This window comes from Rhinoderma darwinii, chromosome 1, assembly GCF_050947455.1.
Source record: "Rhinoderma darwinii isolate aRhiDar2 chromosome 1, aRhiDar2.hap1, whole genome shotgun sequence".
In the NCBI taxonomy this organism is placed as follows: Eukaryota; Metazoa; Chordata; class Amphibia; order Anura; family Rhinodermatidae; genus Rhinoderma; species Rhinoderma darwinii.
In genome coordinates, this window is record NC_134687.1 from 412,466,950 (window position 1) to 412,486,459 (window position 19,510).

The following is a 19,510-nucleotide window of genomic DNA, read 5'->3' on the forward strand; positions in this document are numbered from 1 at the left end:
CATGGATTTTCGGAGCGGAAGTCACTGTCCATGGTGCTGAACCAGTTTAACGCTTTCAGCACCGTGGACAGTGACTGTCTCCTGACGTCGCGTACCCGAACATTTTTTACCGGTTTCGGTCAAAACGAGTTTGGCCGAACCCGGTGAAGTTCGGTGCGCTCATCTCGAATTTGACACTCCGTTTGGATGTTTGTAAACAGAAAAGCACGTGGTGCTTTTCTGTTTACATTCAGGAGTTTGACAGCTCTTGCGCGAATCACGCAGTTCGCACGGAAGTGCTTCCGTGCGGCATGCGTGGTTTTCACGCACCCATTGACTTCAATGGGTGCGTGAGTGCGCGAAAAACGCACGATTATAGAACATGTCGTGAGTTTTTTTCTGCGCACACGCGCTGAGCGCAATTCACGCATCGTCTAAACTGCCCCATTGACTAATATAGGTGCGTACGACATGCGTGCAAAGCACGCGCGTCGCACGCGCGTATAATACGTTCGTGTAAATGAGGCCTTAACACCAGACCTGGGACAATTCTGCATTCAGTACTATTGAGTGATAGTGCAGCTATTCTGTTGCCCAATTTCTATGCAGCTGAGTATGGCGATGAGAGGAGTCCTTTTGCTAATAGCATTTACCCACTGCAACCGTGTAAGTTGTGGCAATATTCGAGACACGGGGCCACATCCTGGGCCTGGCTACAGAACATGGCCTAGCTCCACTACTGTGCACTCCATAGCTCCAAGAGACCAGCCCGAGCCACTTATATACATGTGGCTTTGTATTAGTGGGAGTTTGGAGCCAAATTAATTCTAGCACTTGTAAAGCTGTCAGAGAAACCCCATCCCTGACGAACACCTGCAGAACCCACCAGTTACGCGGCTTAATCTAAATTCTGATAAAGAGAAGTGCTCCACACCCAACAGTCAGGTGCAGTAGATACCTTTTATAGTACCACGACTTTCACAACACTCCTTTCTGCCAACTTTTTTAACCTTGATCATATTCTCTACCAACTCTAAATTCTCATGATCCCCATATCTCTAACAGGACCCTAAATATAAGTGAACAATGTAAAACAATTCATATCCCTCTGCTTACTTGAGTGAATGTTATAGAGAATCCTACACCACTGCCTTACTCCTGGGTACCTCCCAGGGGGATTTCTCTATATTTTCAAGATCAAGCAAGTAAAAGGGTCTTCAAGGACTTCTTTTTGCAACACTGTAATCATAAACCAATAAATACAAGACGGAAATGGACAAGAAACAGTTCTAATCTTTCAATTCAACATCCCCAAAAAATCGACTCTTAACATGATTGTTTTTCCTACCAATCTGGAGAGTCAGAGGTTTTCTGTAAGTCAGGATGGCCGAGTGGTCTAAGGCGCTGCGTTTAGGTCGCAGTCTCCCCTGGAGGCGTGGGTTCAAATCCCACTTCTGACAACTCATCTTTTCTTAAACATACTTCGCAGTCATTCCGTCAGTGTTAGTGAAATAATAGTAAAAAAACTATGTCGGTATACGCCCCAAAACATTAGACTCTTCAGATAACTGTTTCGGCATCCAATCTTTAAAAATTGCACTTTTGTGTAGGTTAGGATGACCGACCGGTCTCTCTTGAATTTGTGGATTTAAATCCCACTTTTGAACACTCATATTTTCTTAGCATGATATAATGTCAGGTCTAACACTCATAAAGTAATGACACATTTTCATTGAGCTCCTCCGCTATCCTGGTAAAATCCTCGCCAACTCCCTGTAAAGACTTCTACAGACTTAACACCAGACCTGGGACAATTCTGCATTCAGTACTATTGAGTGATAGTGCAGCTATTCTGTTGCCCAATTTCTATGCAGCTGAGTACGGCGATGAGAGGAGTCATTTTGCTAATAGCATTTACCCACTGCAACCGTGTAAGTTGTGGCAATATTCGAGACACGGGGCCACATCCTGGGCCTGGCTACAGAACATGGCCTAGCTCCACTACTGTGCACTCCATAGCTCCAAGAGACCAGCCCGAGCCACTTATATACATGTGGCTTTGTATTAGTGGGAGTTTGGAGCCAAATTAATTCTAGCACTTGCAAAGCTGTCAGAGAAACCCCATCCCTGACGAACACCTGCAGAACCCACCAGTTACGCGGCTTAATCTAAATTCTGATAAAGAGAAGTGCTCCACACCCAACAGTCAGGTGCAGTAGATACCTTTTATAGTACCACGACTTTCACAACACTCCTTTCTGCCAACTTTTTTAACCTTGATCATATTCTCTACCAACTCTAAATTCTCATGATCCCCATATCTCTAACAGGACCCTAAATATAAGTGAACAATGTAAAACAATTCATATCCCTCTGCTTACTTGAGTGAATGTTATAGAGAATCCTACACCACTGCCTTACTCCTGGGTACCTCCCAGGGGGATTTCTCTATATTTTCAAGATCAAGCAAGTAAAAGGGTCTTCAAGGACTTCTTTTTGCAACACTGTAATCATAAACCAATAAATACAAGACGGAAATGGACAAGAAACAGTTCTAATCTTTCAATTCAACATCCCCAAAAAATCGACTCTTAACATGATTGTTTTTCCTACAAACCTGGAGAGGCAGAGGTTTTCTGTAAGTCAGGATGGACGAGTGGTCTAAGGCGCTGCGTTTAGGTCGCAGTCTCCCCTGGAGGCGTGGGTTCAAATCCCACTTCTAACAACTCATCTTTTCTTAAACATTCTTCGCAGTCATTCCGTCAGTGTTAGTGAAATAATAGTAAAAAACTATGTCGGTATACGCCCCAAAACATTAGACTCTTCAGATAACTGTTTGGGCATCCAATCTTTAAAAATTGCACTTTTGTTTAGGTTAGGATGACCGACCGGTCTCTCTTGAATTTGTGGATTTAAATCCCACTTTTGAACACTTATATTTTCTTAGCATGATATAATGTCAGGTCTAACACTCATAAAGTAATAACACATTTTCCTTGAGCTCCTCCGCTATCCTGGTAAAATCCTCGCCAACTCCCTGTAAAGACTTCTACAAACTCAACACCAGACCTGGGACAATTCTGCATTCAGTACTATTGAGTGATAGTGCAGCTATTCTGTTGCCCAATTTCTATGCAGCTGAGTACGGCGATGAGAGGAGTCCTTTTGCTAATAGCATTTACCCACTGCAACCGTGTAAGTTGTGGCAATATTCGAGACACGGGGCCACATCCTGGGCCTGGCTACAGAACATGGCCTAGCTCCACTACTGTGCACTCCATAGCTCCAAGAGACCAGCCTGAGCCACTTATATACATGTGGCTTTGAATTAGTGGGAGTTTGGAGCCAAATTAATTCTAGTACTTGTAAAACTGTCAGAGAATCCCCATCCCTGACGAACACCTGCAGAACCCACCAGTTACGCGGCTTAATCTAAATTCTGATAAAGAGAAGTGCTCCACACCCAACAGTCAGGTGCAGTAGATACCTTTTTTTAGTACCACAACTTTCACAACACTCCTTTCTGCCAACTTTTTTAACCTTGATCATATTCTCTACCAACTCTAAATTCTCATGATCCCCATATCTCTAACAGGACCCTAAATATAAGTGAACAATGTAAAACAATTCATATCCCTCTGCTTACTTGAGTGAATGTTATAGAGAATCCTACACCACTGCCTTACTCCTGGGTACCTCCCAGGGGGATTTCTCTATATTTTCAAGATCAAGCAAGTAAAAGGGTCTTCAAGGACTTCTTTTTGCAACACTGTAATCATAAACCAATAAATACAAGACGGAAATGGACAAGAAACAGTTCTAATCTTTCAATGGCCGAGTGGTCTAAGGCGCTGCGTTCAAATCCCACTTCTGACAACTCATCTTTTCTTAAACATACTTCGCAGTCATTCCGTCAGTGTTAGTGAAATAATAGTAAAAAAACTATGTCGGTATACGCCCCAAAACATTAGACTCTTCAGATAACTGTTTCGGCATCCAATCTTTAAAAATTGCACTTTTGTGTAGGTTAGGATGACCGACCGGTCTCTCTTGAATTTGTGGATTTAAATCCCACTTTTGAACACTCATATTTTCTTAGCATGATATAATGTCAGGTCTAACACTCATAAAGTAATGACACATTTTCATTGAGCTCCTCCGCTATCCTGGTAAAATCCTCGCCAACTCCCTGTAAAGACTTCTACAGACTTAACACCAGACCTGGGACAATTCTGCATTCAGTACTATTGAGTGATAGTGCAGCTATTCTGTTGCCCAATTTCTATGCAGCTGAGTATGGCGATGAGAGGAGTCCTTTTGCTAATAGCATTTACCCACTGCAACCGTGTAAGTTGTGGCAATATTCGAGACACGGGGCCACATCCTGGGCCTGGCTACAGAACATGGCCTAGCTCCACTACTGTGCACTCCATAGCTCCAAGAGACCAGCCCGAGCCACTTATATACATGTGGCTTTGTATTAGTGGGAGTTTGGAGCCAAATTAATTCTAGCACTTGTAAAGCTGTCAGAGAAACCCCATCCCTGACGAACACCTGCAGAACCCACCAGTTACGCGGCTTAATCTAAATTCTGATAAAGAGAAGTGCTCCACACCCAACAGTCAGGTGCAGTAGATACCTTTTATAGTACCACGACTTTCACAACACTCCTTTCTGCCAACTTTTTTAACCTTGATCATATTCTCTACCAACTCTAAATTCTCATGATCCCCATATCTCTAACAGGACCCTAAATATAAGTGAACAATGTAAAACAATTCATATCCCTCTGCTTACTTGAGTGAATGTTATAGAGAATCCTACACCACTGCCTTACTCCTGGGTACCTCCCAGGGGGATTTCTCTATATTTTCAAGATCAAGCAAGTAAAAGGGTCTTCAAGGACTTCTTTTTGCAACACTGTAATCATAAACCAATAAATACAAGACGGAAATGGACAAGAAACAGTTCTAATCTTTCAATTCAACATCCCCAAAAAATCGACTCTTAACATGATTGTTTTTCCTACCAATCTGGAGAGGCAGAGGTTTTCTGTAAGTCAGGATGGCCGAGTGGTCTAAGGCGCTGCGTTTAGGTCGCAGTCTCCCCTGGAGGCGTGGGTTCAAATCCCACTTCTGACAACTCATCTTTTCTTAAACATACTTCGCAGTCATTCCGTCAGTGTTAGTGAAATAATAGTAAAAAAACTATGTCGGTATACGCCCCAAAACATTAGACTCTTCAGATAACTGTTTCGGCATCCAATCTTTAAAAATTGCACTTTTGTGTAGGTTAGGATGACCGACCGGTCTCTCTTGAATTTGTGGATTTAAATCCCACTTTTGAACACTCATATTTTCTTAGCATGATATAATGTCAGGTCTAACACTCATAAAGTAATGACACATTTTCATTGAGCTCCTCCGCTATCCTGGTAAAATCCTCGCCAACTCCCTGTAAAGACTTCTACAGACTTAACACCAGACCTGGGACAATTCTGCATTCAGTACTATTGAGTGATAGTGCAGCTATTCTGTTGCCCAATTTCTATGCAGCTGAGTACGGCGATGAGAGGAGTCCTTTTGCTAATAGCATTTACCCACTGCAACCGTGTAAGTTGTGGCAATATTCGAGACACGGGGCCACATCCTGGGCCTGGCTACAGAACATGGCCTAGCTCCACTACTGTGCACTCCATAGCTCCAAGAGACCAGCCCGAGCCACTTATATACATGTGGCTTTGTATTAGTGGGAGTTTGGAGCCAAATTAATTCTAGCACTTCTAAAGCTGTCAGAGAAACCCCATCCCTGACGAACACCTGCAGAACCCACCAGTTACGCGGCTTAATCTAAATTCTGATAAAGAGAAGTGCTCCACACCCAACAGTCAGGTGCAGTAGATACCTTTTATAGTACCACGACTTTCACAACACTCCTTTCTGCCAACTTTTTTAACCTTGATCATATTCTCTACCAACTCTAAATTCTCATGATCCCCATATCTCTAACAGGACCCTAAATATAAGTGAACAATGTAAAACAATTCATATCCCTCTGCTTACTGGAGTGAATGTTATAGAGAATCCTACACCACTGCCTTACTCCTGGGTACCTCCCAGGGGGATTTCTCTATATTTTCAAGATCAAGCAAGTAAAAGGGTCTTCAAGGACTTCTTTTTGCAACACTGTAATCATAAACCAATAAATACAAGACGGAAATGGACAAGAAACAGTTCTAATCTTTCAATTCAACATCCCCAAAAAATCGACTCTTAACATGATTGTTTTTCCTACCAATCTGGAGAGGCAGAGGTTATCTGTAAGTCAGGATGGCCGAGTGGTCTAAGGCGCTGCGTTCAAATCCCACTTCTGACAACTCATCTTTTCTTAAACATACTTCAAAGTCATTCCGTCAGTGTTAGTGAAATAATAGTAAAAAAACTATGTCGGTATACGCCCCAAAACATTAGACTCTTCAGATAACTGTTTCGGCATCCAATCTTTAAAAATTGCACTTTTGTGTAGGTTAGGATGACCGACCGGTCTCTCTTGAATTTGTGGATTTAAATCCCACTTTTGAACACTCATATTTTCTTAGCATGATATAATGTCAGGTCTAACACTCATAAAGTAATGACACATTTTCATTGAGCTCCTCCGCTATCCTGGTAAAATCCTCGCCAACTCCCTGTAAAGACTTCTACAGACTTAACACCAGACCTGGGACAATTCTGCATTCAGTACTATTGAGTGATAGTGCAGCTATTCTGTTGCCCAATTTCTATGCAGCTGAGTACGGCGATGAGAGGAGTCCTTTTGCTAATAGCATTTACCCACTGCAACCGTGTAAGTTGTGGCAATATTCGAGACACGGGGCCACATCCTGGGCCTGGCTACAGAACATGGCCTAGCTCCACTACTGTGCACTCCATAGCTCCAAGAGACCAGCCCGAGCCACTTATATACATGTGGCTTTGTATTAGTGGGAGTTTGGAGCCAAATTAATTCTAGCACTTGTAAAGCTGTCAGAGAAACCCCATCCCTGACGAACACCTGCAGAACCCACCAGTTACGCGGCTTAATCTAAATTCTGATAAAGAGAAGTGCTCCACACCCAACAGTCAGGTGCAGTAGATACCTTTTATAGTACCACGACTTTCACAACACTCCTTTCTGCCAACTTTTTTAACCTTGATCATATTCTCTACCAACTCTAAATTCTCATGATCCCCATATCTCTAACAGGACCCTAAATATAAGTGAACAATGTAAAACAATTCATATCCCTCTGCTTACTTGAGTGAATGTTATAGAGAATCCTACACCACTGCCTTACTCCTGGGTACCTCCCAGGGGGATTTCTCTATATTTTCAAGATCAAGCAAGTAAAAGGGTCTTCAAGGACTTCTTTTTGCAACACTGTAATCATAAACCAATAAATACAAGACGGAAATGGACAAGAAACAGTTCTAATCTTTCAATTCAACATCCCCAAAAAATCGACTCTTAACATGATTGTTTTTCCTACCAATCTGGAGAGGCAGAGGTTATCTGTAAGTCAGGATGGCCGAGTGGTCTAAGGCGCTGCGTTTAGGTCGCAGTCTCCCCTGGAGGCGTGGGTTCAAATCCCACTTCTGACAACTCATCTTTTCTTAAACATACTTCGCAGTCATTCCGTCAGTGTTAGTGAAATAATAGTAAAAAAACTATGTCGGTATACGCCCCAAAACATTAGACTCTTCAGATAACTGTTTCGGCATCCAATCTTTAAAAATTGCACTTTTGTGTAGGTTAGGATGACCGACCGGTCTCTCTTGAATTTGTGGATTTAAATCCCACTTTTGAACACTCATATTTTCTTAGCATGATATAATGTCAGGTCTAACACTCATAAAGTAATGACACATTTTCATTGAGCTCCTCCGCTATCCTGGTAAAATCCTCGCCAACTCCCTGTAAAGACTTCTACAGACTTAACACCAGACCTGGGACAATTCTGCATTCAGTACTATTGAGTGATAGTGCAGCTATTCTGTTGCCCAATTTCTATGCAGCTGAGTACGGCGATGAGAGGAGTCCTTTTGCTAATAGCATTTACCCACTGCAACCGTGTAAGTTGTGGCAATATTCGAGACACGGGGCCACATCCTGGGCCTGGCTACAGAACATGGCCTAGCTCCACTACTGTGCACTCCATAGCTCCAAGAGACCAGCCCGAGCCACTTATATACATGTGGCTTTGTATTAGTGGGAGTTTGGAGCCAAATTAATTCTAGCACTTGTAAAGCTGTCAGAGAAACCCCATCCCTGACGAACACCTGCAGAACCCACCAGTTACGCGGCTTAATCTAAATTCTGATAAAGAGAAGTGCTCCACACCCAACAGTCAGGTGCAGTAGATACCTTTTATAGTACCACGACTTTCACAACACTCCTTTCTGCCAACTTTTTTAACCTTGATCATATTCTCTACCAACTCTAAATTCTCATGATCCCCATATCTCTAACAGGACCCTAAATATAAGTGAACAATGTAAAACAATTCATATCCCTCTGCTTACTTGAGTGAATGTTATAGAGAATCCTACACCACTGCCTTACTCCTGGGTACCTCCCAGGGGGATTTCTCTATATTTTCAAGATCAAGCAAGTAAAAGGGTCTTCAAGGACTTCTTTTTGCAACACTGTAATCATAAACCAATAAATACAAGACGGAAATGGACAAGAAACAGTTCTAATCTTTCAATTCAACATCCCCAAAAAATCGACTCTTAACATGATTGTTTTTCCTACCAATCTGGAGAGGCAGAGGTTTCCTGTAAGTCAGGATGGCCGAGTGGTCTAAGGCGCTGCGTTCAAATCCCACTTCTGACAACTCATCTTTTCTTAAACATACTTCAAAGTCATTCCGTCAGTGTTAGTGAAATAATAGTAAAAAAACTATGTCGGTATACGCCCCAAAACATTAGACTCTTCAGATAACTGTTTCGGCATCCAATCTTTAAAAATTGCACTTTTGTGTAGGTTAGGATGACCGACCGGTCTCTCTTGAATTTGTGGATTTAAATCCCACTTTTGAACACTCATATTTTCTTAGCATGATATAATGTCAGGTCTAACACTCATAAAGTAATGACACATTTTCATTGAGCTCCTCCGCTATCCTGGTAAAATCCTCGCCAACTCCCTGTAAAGACTTCTACAGACTTAACACCAGACCTGGGACAATTCTGCATTCAGTACTATTGAGTGATAGTGCAGCTATTCTGTTGCCCAATTTCTATGCAGCTGAGTACGGCGATGAGAGGAGTCCTTTTGCTAATAGCATTTACCCACTGCAACCGTGTAAGTTGTGGCAATATTCGAGACACGGGGCCACATCCTGGGCCTGGCTACAGAACATGGCCTAGCTCCACTACTGTGCACTCCATAGCTCCAAGAGACCAGCCCGAGCCACTTATATACATGTGGCTTTGTATTAGTGGGAGTTTGGAGCCAAATTAATTCTAGCACTTGTAAAGCTGTCAGAGAAACCCCATCCCTGACGAACACCTGCAGAACCCACCAGTTACGCGGCTTAATCTAAATTCTGATAAAGAGAAGTGCTCCACACCCAACAGTCAGGTGCAGTAGATACCTTTTATAGTACCACGACTTTCACAACACTCCTTTCTGCCAACTTTTTTAACCTTGATCATATTCTCTACCAACTCTAAATTCTCATGATCCCCATATCTCTAACAGGACCCTAAATATAAGTGAACAATGTAAAACAATTCATATCCCTCTGCTTACTTGAGTGAATGTTATAGAGAATCCTACACCACTGCCTTACTCCTGGGTACCTCCCAGGGGGATTTCTCTATATTTTCAAGATCAAGCAAGTAAAAGGGTCTTCAAGGACTTCTTTTTGCAACACTGTAATCATAAACCAATAAATACAAGACGGAAATGGACAAGAAACAGTTCTAATCTTTCAATTCAACATCCCCAAAAAATCGACTCTTAACATGATTGTTTTTCCTACCAATCTGGAGAGGCAGAGGTTTTCTGTAAGTCAGGATGGCCGAGTGGTCTAAGGCGCTGCGTTTAGGTCGCAGTCTCCCCTGGAGGCGTGGGTTCAAATCCCACTTCTGACAACTCATCTTTTCTTAAACATACTTCGCAGTCATTCCGTCAGTGTTAGTGAAATAATAGTAAAAAAACTATGTCGGTATACGCCCCAAAACATTAGACTCTTCAGATAACTGTTTCGGCATCCAATCTTTAAAAATTGCACTTTTGTGTAGGTTAGGATGACCGACCGGTCTCTCTTGAATTTGTGGATTTAAATCCCACTTTTGAACACTCATATTTTCTTAGCATGATATAATGTCAGGTCTAACACTCATAAAGTAATGACACATTTTCATTGAGCTCCTCCGCTATCCTGGTAAAATCCTCGCCAACTCCCTGTAAAGACTTCTACAGACTTAACACCAGACCTGGGACAATTCTGCATTCAGTACTATTGAGTGATAGTGCAGCTATTCTGTTGCCCAATTTCTATGCAGCTGAGTACGGCGATGAGAGGAGTCCTTTTGCTAATAGCATTTACCCACTGCAACCGTGTAAGTTGTGGCAATATTCGAGACACGGGGCCACATCCTGGGCCTGGCTACAGAACATGGCCTAGCTCCACTACTGTGCACTCCATAGCTCCAAGAGACCAGCCCGAGCCACTTATATACATGTGGCTTTGTATTAGTGGGAGTTTGGAGCCAAATTAATTCTAGCACTTGTAAAGCTGTCAGAGAAACCCCATCCCTGACGAACACCTGCAGAACCCACCAGTTATGCGGCTTAATCTAAATTCTGATAAAGAGAAGTGCTCCACACCCAACAGTCAGGTGCAGTAGATACCTTTTATAGTACCACGACTTTCACAACACTCCTTTCTGCCAACTTTTTTAACCTTGATCATATTCTCTACCAACTCTAAATTCTCATGATCCCCATATCTCTAACAGGACCCTAAATATAAGTGAACAATGTAAAACAATTCATATCCCTCTGCTTACTTGAGTGAATGTTATAGAGAATCCTACACCACTGCCTTACTCCTGGGTACCTCCCAGGGGGATTTCTCTATATTTTCAAGATCAAGCAAGTAAAAGGGTCTTCAAGGACTTCTTTTTGCAACACTGTAATCATAAACCAATAAATACAAGACGGAAATGGACAAGAAACAGTTCTAATCTTTCAATTCAACATCCCCAAAAAATCGACTCTTAACATGATTGTTTTTCCTACCAATCTGGAGAGGCAGAGGTTTTCTGTAGGTCAGGATGGCCGAGTGGTCTAAGGCGCTGCGTTTAGGTCGCAGTCTCCCCTGGAGGCGTGGGTTCAAATCCCACTTCTGACAACTCATCTTTTCTTAAACATACTTCGCAGTCATTCCGTCAGTGTTAGTGAAATAATAGTAAAAAAACTATGTCGGTATACGCCCCAAAACATTAGACTCTTCAGATAACTGTTTCGGCATCCAATCTTTAAAAATTGCACTTTTGTGTAGGTTAGGATGACCGACCGGTCTCTCTTGAATTTGTGGATTTAAATCCCACTTTTGAACACTCATATTTTCTTAGCATGATATAATGTCAGGTCTAACACTCATAAAGTAATGACACATTTTCATTGAGCTCCTCCGCTATCCTGGTAAAATCCTCGCCAACTCCCTGTAAAGACTTCTACAGACTTAACACCAGACCTGGGACAATTCTGCATTCAGTACTATTGAGTGATAGTGCAGCTATTCTGTTGCCCAATTTCTATGCAGCTGAGTACGGCGATGAGAGGAGTCCTTTTGCTAATAGCATTTACCCACTGCAACCGTGTAAGTTGTGGCAATATTCGAGACACGGGGCCACATCCTGGGCCTGGCTACAGAACATGGCCTAGCTCCACTACTGTGCACTCCATAGCTCCAATAGACCAGCCCGAGCCACTTATATACATGTGGCTTTGTATTAGTGGGAGTTTGGAGCCAAATTAATTCTAGCACTTGTAAAGCTGTCAGAGAAACCCCATCCCTGACGAACACCTGCAGAACCCACCAGTTACGCGGCTAAATCTAAATTCTGATAAAGAGAAGTGCTCCACACCCAACAGTCAGGTGCAGTAGATACCTTTTATAGTACCACGACTTTCACAACACTCCTTTCTGCCAACTTTTTTAACCTTGATCATATTCTCTACCAACTCTAAATTCTCATGATCCCCATATCTCTAACAGGACCCTAAATATAAGTGAACAATGTAAAACAATTCATATCCCTCTGCTTACTTGAGTGAATGTTATAGAGAATCCTACACCACTGCCTTACTCCTAAGTACCTCCCAGGGGGATTTCTCTATATTTTCAAGATCAAGCAAGTAAAAGGGTCTTCAAGGACTTCTTTTTGCAACACTGTAATCATAAACCAATAAATACAAGACGGAAATGGACAAGAAACAGTTCTAATCTTTCAATTCAACATCCCCAAAAAATCGACTCTTAACATGATTGTTTTTCCTACCAATCTGGAGAGGCAGAGGTTTTTCTGTAAGTCAGGATGGCCAAGTGGTCTAAGGCGCTGCGTTTAGGTCGCAGTCTCCCCTGGAGGCGTGGGTTCAAATCCCACTTCTGACAACTCATCTTTTCTTAAACATACTTCGCAGTCATTCCGTCAGTGTTAGTGAAATAATAGTAAAAAAACTATGTCGGTATACGCCCCAAAACATTAGACTCTTCAGATAACTGTTTCGGCATCCAATCTTTAAAAATTGCACTTTTGTGTAGGTTAGGATGACCGACCGGTCTCTCTTGAATTTGTGGATTTAAATCCCACTTTTGAACACTCATATTTTCTTAGCATGATATAATGTCAGGTCTAACACTCATAAAGTAATGACACATTTTCATTGAGCTCCTCCGCTATCCTGGTAAAATCCTCGCCAACTCCCTGTAAAGACTTCTACAGACTTAACACCAGACCTGGGACAATTCTGCATTCAGTACTATTGAGTGATAGTGCAGCTATTCTGTTGCCCAATTTCTATGCAGCTGAGTACGGCGATGAGAGGAGTCCTTTTGCTAATAGCATTTACCCACTGCAAACGTGTAAGTTGTGGCAATATTCGAGACACGGGGCCACATCCTGGGCCTGGCTACAGAACATGGCCTAGCTCCACTACTGTGCACTCCATTGCTCCAAGAGACCAGCCCGAGCCACTTATATACATGTGGCTTTGTATTAGTGGGAGTTTGGAGCCAAATTAATTCTAGCACTTGTAAAGCTGTCAGAGAAACCCCATCCCTGACGAACACCTGCAGAACCCACCAGTTACGCGGCTTAATCTAAATTCTGATAAAGAGAAGTGCTCCACACCCAACAGTCAGGTGCAGTAGATACCTTTTATAGTACCACGACTTTCACAACACTCCTTTCTGCCAACTTTTTTAACCTTGATCATATTCTCTACCAACTCTAAATTCTCATGATCCCCATATCTCTAACAGGACCCTAAATATAAGTGAACAATGTAAAACAATTCATATCCCTCTGCTTACTTGAGTGAATGTTATAGAGAATCCTACACCACTGCCTTACTCCTAAGTACCTCCCAGGGGGATTTCTCTATATTTTCAAGATCAAGCAAGTAAAAGGGTCTTCAAGGACTTCTTTTTGCAACACTGTAATCATAAACCAATAAATACAAGACGGAAATGGACAAGAAACAGTTCTAATCTTTCAATTCAACATCCCCAAAAAATCGACTCTTAACATGATTGTTTTTCCTACCAATCTGGAGAGGCAGAGGTTTTCTGTAAGTCAGGATGGCCGAGTGGTCTAAGGCGCTGCGTTTAGGTTGCAGTCTCCCCTGGAGGCGTGGGTTCAAATCCCACTTCTGACAACTCATCTTTTCTTAAACATACTTCGCAGTCATTCCGTCAGTGTTAGTGAAATAATAGTAAAAAAACTATGTCGGTATACGCCCCAAAACATTAGACTCTTCAGATAACTGTTTCGGCATCCAATCTTTAAAAATTGCACTTTTGTGTAGGTTAGGATGACCGACCGGTCTCTCTTGAATTTGTGGATTTAAATCCCACTTTTGAACACTCATATTTTCTTAGCATGATATAATGTCAGGTCTAACACTCATAAAGTAATGACACATTTTCATTGAGCTCCTCCGCTATCCTGGTAAAATCCTCGCCAACTCCCTGTAAAGACTTCTACAGACTTAACACCAGACCTGGGACAATTCTGCATTCAGTACTATTGAGTGATAGTGCAGCTATTCTGTTGCCCAATTTCTATGCAGCTGAGTACGGCGATGAGAGGAGTCCTTTTGCTAATAGCATTTACCCACTGCAACCGTGTAAGTTGTGGCAATATTCGAGACACGGGGCCACATCCTGGGCCTGGCTACAGAACATGGCCTAGCTCCACTACTGTGCACTCCATAGCTCCAATAGACCAGCCCGAGCCACTTATATACATGTGGCTTTGTATTAGTGGGAGTTTGGAGCCAAATTAATTCTAGCACTTGTAAAGCTGTCAGAGAAACCCCATCCCTGACGAACACCTGCAGAACCCACCAGTTACGCGGCTAAATCTAAATTCTGATAAAGAGAAGTGCTCCACACCCAACAGTCAGGTGCAGTAGATACCTTTTATAGTACCACGACTTTCACAACACTCCTTTCTGCCAACTTTTTTAACCTTGATCATATTCTCTACCAACTCTAAATTCTCATGATCCCCATATCTCTAACAGGACCCTAAATATAAGTGAACAATGTAAAACAATTCATATCCCTCTGCTTACTTGAGTGAATGTTATAGAGAATCCTACACCACTGCCTTACTCCTGGGTACCTCCCAGGGGGATTTCTCTATATTTTCAAGATCAAGCAAGTAAAAGGGTCTTCAAGGACTTCTTTTTGCAACACTGTAATCATAAACCAATAAATACAAGACGGAAATGGACAAGAAACAGTTCTAATCTTTCAATTCAACATCCCCAAAAAATCGACTCTTAACATGATTGTTTTTCCTACCAATCTGGAGAGGCAGAGGTTTTTCTGTAAGTCAGGATGGCCAAGTGGTCTAAGGCGCTGCGTTTAGGTCGCAGTCTCCCCTGGAGGCGTGGGTTCAAATCCCACTTCTGACAACTCATCTTTTCTTAAACATACTTCGCAGTCATTCCGTCAGTGTTAGTGAAATAATAGTAAAAAAACTATGTCGGTATACGCCCCAAAACATTAGACTCTTCAGATAACTGTTTCGGCATCCAATCTTTAAAAATTGCACTTTTGTGTAGGTTAGGATGACCGACCGGTCTCTCTTGAATTTGTGGATTTAAATCCCACTTTTGAACACTCATATTTTCTTAGCATGATATAATGTCAGGTCTAACACTCATAAAGTAATGACACATTTTCATTGAGCTCCTCCGCTATCCTGGTAAAATCCTCGCCAACTCCCTGTAAAGACTTCTACAGACTTAACACCAGACATGGGACAATTCTGCATTCAGTACTATTGAGTGATAGTGCAGCTATTCTGTTGCCCAATTTCTATGCAGCTGAGTACGGCGATGAGAGGAGTCCTTTTGCTAATAGCATTTACCCACTGCAAACGTGTAAGTTGTGGCAATATTCGAGACACGGGGCCACATCCTGGGCCTGGCTACAGAACATGGCCTAGCTCCACTACTGTGCACTCCATTGCTCCAAGAGACCAGCCCGAGCCACTTATATACATGTGGCTTTGTATTAGTGGGAGTTTGGAGCCAAATTAATTCTAGCACTTGTAAAGCTGTCAGAGAAACCCCATCCCTGACGAACACCTGCAGAACCCACCAGTTACGCGGCTTAATCTAAATTCTGATAAAGAGAAGTGCTCCACACCCAACAGTCAGGTGCAGTAGATACCTTTTATAGTACCACGACTTTCACAACACTCCTTTCTGCCAACTTTTTTAACCTTGATCATATTCTCTACCAACTCTAAATTCTCATGATCCCCATATCTCTAACAGGACCCTAAATATAAGTGAACAATGTAAAACAATTCATATCCCTCTGCTTACTTGAGTGAATGTTATAGAGAATCCTACACCACTGCCTTACTCCTAAGTACCTCCCAGGGGGATTTCTCTATATTTTCAAGATCAAGCAAGTAAAAGGGTCTTCAAGGACTTCTTTTTGCAACACTGTAATCATAAACCAATAAATACAAGACGGAAATGGACAAGAAACAGTTCTAATCTTTCAATTCAACATCCCCAAAAAATCGACTCTTAACATGATTGTTTTTCCTACCAATCTGGAGAGGCAGAGGTTTTCTGTAAGTCAGGATGGCCGAGTGGTCTAAGGCGCTGCGTTTAGGTTGCAGTCTCCCCTGGAGGCGTGGGTTCAAATCCCACTTCTGACAACTCATCTTTTCTTAAACATACTTCGCAGTCATTCCGTCAGTGTTAGTGAAATAATAGTAAAAAAACTATGTCGGTATACGCCCCAAAACATTAGACTCTTCAGATAACTGCTTCGGCATCCAATCTTTAAAAATTGCACTTTTGTGTAGGTTAGGATGACCGACCGGTCTCTCTTGAATTTGTGGATTTAAATCCCACTTTTGAACACTCATATTTTCTTAGCATGATATAATGTCAGGTCTAACACTCATAAAGTAATGACACATTTTCATTGAGCTCCTCCGCTATCCTGGTAAAATCCTCGCCAACTCCCTGTAAAGACTTCTACAGACTTAACACCAGACCTGGGACAATTCTGCATTCAGTACTATTGAGTGATAGTGCAGCTATTCTGTTGCCCAATTTCTATGCAGCTGAGTACGGCGATGAGAGGAGTCCTTTTGCTAATAGCATTTACCCACTGCAACCGTGTAAGTTGTGGCAATATTCGAGACACGGGGCCACATCCTGGGCCTGGCTACAGAACATGGCCTAGCTCCACTACTGTGCACTCCATAGCTCCAAGAGACCAGCCCGAGCCACTTATATACATGTGGCTTTGTATTAGTGGGAGTTTGGAGCCAAATTAATTCTAGCACTTGTAAAGCTGTCAGAGAAACCCCATCCCTGACGAACACCTGCAGAACCCACCAGTTACGCGGCTTAATCTAAATTCTGATAAAGAGAAGTGCTCCACACCCAACAGTCAGGTGCAGTAGATACCTTTTATAGTACCACGACTTTCACAACACTCCTTTCTGCCAACTTTTTTAACCTTGATCATATTCTCTACCAACTCTAAATTCTCATGATCCCCATATCTCTAACAGGACCCTAAATATAAGTGAACAATGTAAAACAATTCATATCCCTCTGCTTACTTGAGTGAATGTTATAGAGAATCCTACACCACTGCCTTCATCCTGGGTACCTCCCAGGGGGATTTCTCTATATTTTCAAGATCAAGCAAGTAAAAGGGTCTTCAAGGACTTCTTTTTGCAACACTGTAATCATAAACCAATAAATACAAGACGGAAATGGACAAGAAACAGTTCTAATCTTTCAATTCAACATCCCCAAAAAATCGACTCTTAACATGATTGTTTTTCCTACCAATCTGGAGAGGCAGAGGTTTTCTGTAAGTCAGGATGGCCGAGTGGTCTAAGGCGCTGCGTTTAGGTCGCAGTCTCCCCTGGAGGCGTGGGTTCAAATCTCACTTCTGACAACTCATCTTTTCTTAAACATACTTCGCAGTCATTCCGTCAGTGTTAGTGAAATAATAGTAAAAAACTATGTCGGTATACGCCCCAAAACATTAGACTCTTCAGATAACTGCTTCGGCATCCAATCTTTAAAAATTGCACTTTTGTGTAGGTTAGGATGACCGACCGGTCTCTCTTGAATTTGTGGATTTAAATCCCACTTTTGAACACTCATATTTTCTTAGCATGATATAATGTCAGGTCTAACACTCATAAAGTAATGACACATTTTCATTGAGCTCCTCCGCTATCCTGGTAAAATCCTCGCCAACTCCCTGTAAAGACTTCTACAGACTTAACACCAGACCTGGGACAATTCTGCATTCAGTACTATTGAGTGATAGTGCAGCTATTCTGTTGCCCAATTTCTATGCAGCTGAGTACGGCGATGAGAGGAGTCCTTTTGCTAATAGCATTTACCCACTGCAACCGTGTAAGTTGTGGCAATATTCGAGACACGGGGCCACATCCTGGGCCTGGCTACAGAACATGGCCTAGCTCCACTACTGTGCACTCCATAGCTCCAAGAGACCAGCCCGAGCCACTTATATACATGTGGCTTTGTATTAGTGGGAGTTTGGAGCCAAATTAATTCTAGCACTTGTAAAGCTGTCAGAGAAACCCCATCCCTGACGAACACCTGCAGAACCCACCAGTTACGCGGCTTAATCTAAATTCTGATAAAGAGAAGTGCTCCACACCCAACAGTCAGGTGCAGTAGATACCTTTTATAGTACCACGACTTTCACAACACTCCTTTCTGCCAACTTTTTTAACCTTGATCATATTCTCTACCAACTCTAAATTCTCATGATCCCCATATCTCTAACAGGACCCTAAATATAAGTGAACAATGTAAAACAATTCATATCCCTCTGCTTACTTGAGTGAATGTTATAGAGAATCCTACACCACTGCCTTACTCCTAAGTACCTCCCAGGGGGATTTCTCTATATTTTCAAGATCAAGCAAGTAAAAGGGTCTTCAAGGACTTCTTTTTGCAACACTGTAATCATAAACCAATAAATACAAGACGGAAATGGACAAGAAACAGTTCTAATCTTTCAATTCAACATCCCCAAAAAATCGACTCTTAACATGATTGTTTTTCCTACCAATCTGGAGAGGCAGAGGTTTTCCTGTAAGTCAGGATGGCCGAGTGGTCTAAGGCGCTGCGTTTAGGTCGCAGTCTCCCCTGGAGGCGTGGGTTCAAATCCCACTTCTGACAACTCATCTTTTCTTAAACATACTTCGCAGTCATTCCGTCAGTGTTAGTGAAATAATAGTAAAAAAACTATGTCGGTATACGCCCCAAAACATTAGACTCTTCAGATAACTGTTTCGGCATCCAATCTTTAAAAATTGCACTTTTGTGTAGGTTAGGATGACCGACCGGTCTCTCTTGAATTTGTGGATTTAAATCCCACTTTTGAACACTCATATTTTCTTAGCATGATATAATGTCAGGTCTAACACTCATAAAGTAATGACACATTTTCATTGAGCTCCTCCGCTATCCTGGTAAAATCCTCGCCAACTCCCTGTAAAGACTTCTACAGACTTAACACCAGACCTGGGACAATTCTGCATTCAGTACTATTGAGTGATAGTGCAGCTATTCTGTTGCCCAATTTCTATGCAGCTGAGTACGGCGATGAGAGGAGTCCTTTTGCTAATAGCATTTACCCACTGCAAACGTGTAAGTTGTGGCAATATTCGAGACACGGGGCCACATCCTGGGCCTGGCTACAGAACATGGCCTA

General features: G+C 42.3%; 12 non-coding genes across 12 annotated transcripts; all 12 read left to right on the forward strand.

The window, feature by feature from the left end:
• Positions 1–1,356: 1,356 nt before the first annotated feature.
• TRNAL-UAG (transfer RNA leucine (anticodon UAG)) lies at positions 1,357–1,439 on the forward strand. The gene has a single exon. It is a non-coding gene; the product is annotated as a tRNA-Leu (tRNA).
• Positions 1,440–2,621: 1,182 nt separating this feature from the next.
• Positions 2,622–2,704, forward strand: TRNAL-UAG (transfer RNA leucine (anticodon UAG)). Its single transcript has one exon. It is a non-coding gene; the product is annotated as a tRNA-Leu (tRNA).
• A 2,333-nt stretch (positions 2,705–5,037) lies between these two features.
• On the forward strand, positions 5,038–5,120 carry TRNAL-UAG (transfer RNA leucine (anticodon UAG)). The gene has a single exon. It is a non-coding gene; the product is annotated as a tRNA-Leu (tRNA).
• Positions 5,121–7,536: 2,416 nt separating this feature from the next.
• On the forward strand, positions 7,537–7,619 carry TRNAL-UAG (transfer RNA leucine (anticodon UAG)). The gene has a single exon. It is a non-coding gene; the product is annotated as a tRNA-Leu (tRNA).
• Positions 7,620–10,035: 2,416 nt separating this feature from the next.
• Positions 10,036–10,118, forward strand: TRNAL-UAG (transfer RNA leucine (anticodon UAG)). Its single transcript has one exon. It is a non-coding gene; the product is annotated as a tRNA-Leu (tRNA).
• A 1,182-nt stretch (positions 10,119–11,300) lies between these two features.
• On the forward strand, positions 11,301–11,383 carry TRNAL-UAG (transfer RNA leucine (anticodon UAG)). The gene has a single exon. It is a non-coding gene; the product is annotated as a tRNA-Leu (tRNA).
• Positions 11,384–12,566: 1,183 nt separating this feature from the next.
• Positions 12,567–12,649, forward strand: TRNAL-UAG (transfer RNA leucine (anticodon UAG)). Its single transcript has one exon. It is a non-coding gene; the product is annotated as a tRNA-Leu (tRNA).
• Positions 12,650–13,831: 1,182 nt separating this feature from the next.
• TRNAL-UAG (transfer RNA leucine (anticodon UAG)) lies at positions 13,832–13,914 on the forward strand. Its single transcript has one exon. It is a non-coding gene; the product is annotated as a tRNA-Leu (tRNA).
• A 1,183-nt stretch (positions 13,915–15,097) lies between these two features.
• On the forward strand, positions 15,098–15,180 carry TRNAL-UAG (transfer RNA leucine (anticodon UAG)). The gene has a single exon. It is a non-coding gene; the product is annotated as a tRNA-Leu (tRNA).
• A 1,182-nt stretch (positions 15,181–16,362) lies between these two features.
• On the forward strand, positions 16,363–16,445 carry TRNAL-UAG (transfer RNA leucine (anticodon UAG)). Its single transcript has one exon. It is a non-coding gene; the product is annotated as a tRNA-Leu (tRNA).
• A 1,182-nt stretch (positions 16,446–17,627) lies between these two features.
• On the forward strand, positions 17,628–17,710 carry TRNAL-UAG (transfer RNA leucine (anticodon UAG)). The gene has a single exon. It is a non-coding gene; the product is annotated as a tRNA-Leu (tRNA).
• A 1,182-nt stretch (positions 17,711–18,892) lies between these two features.
• On the forward strand, positions 18,893–18,975 carry TRNAL-UAG (transfer RNA leucine (anticodon UAG)). Its single transcript has one exon. It is a non-coding gene; the product is annotated as a tRNA-Leu (tRNA).
• Positions 18,976–19,510: the final 535 nt, after the last annotated feature.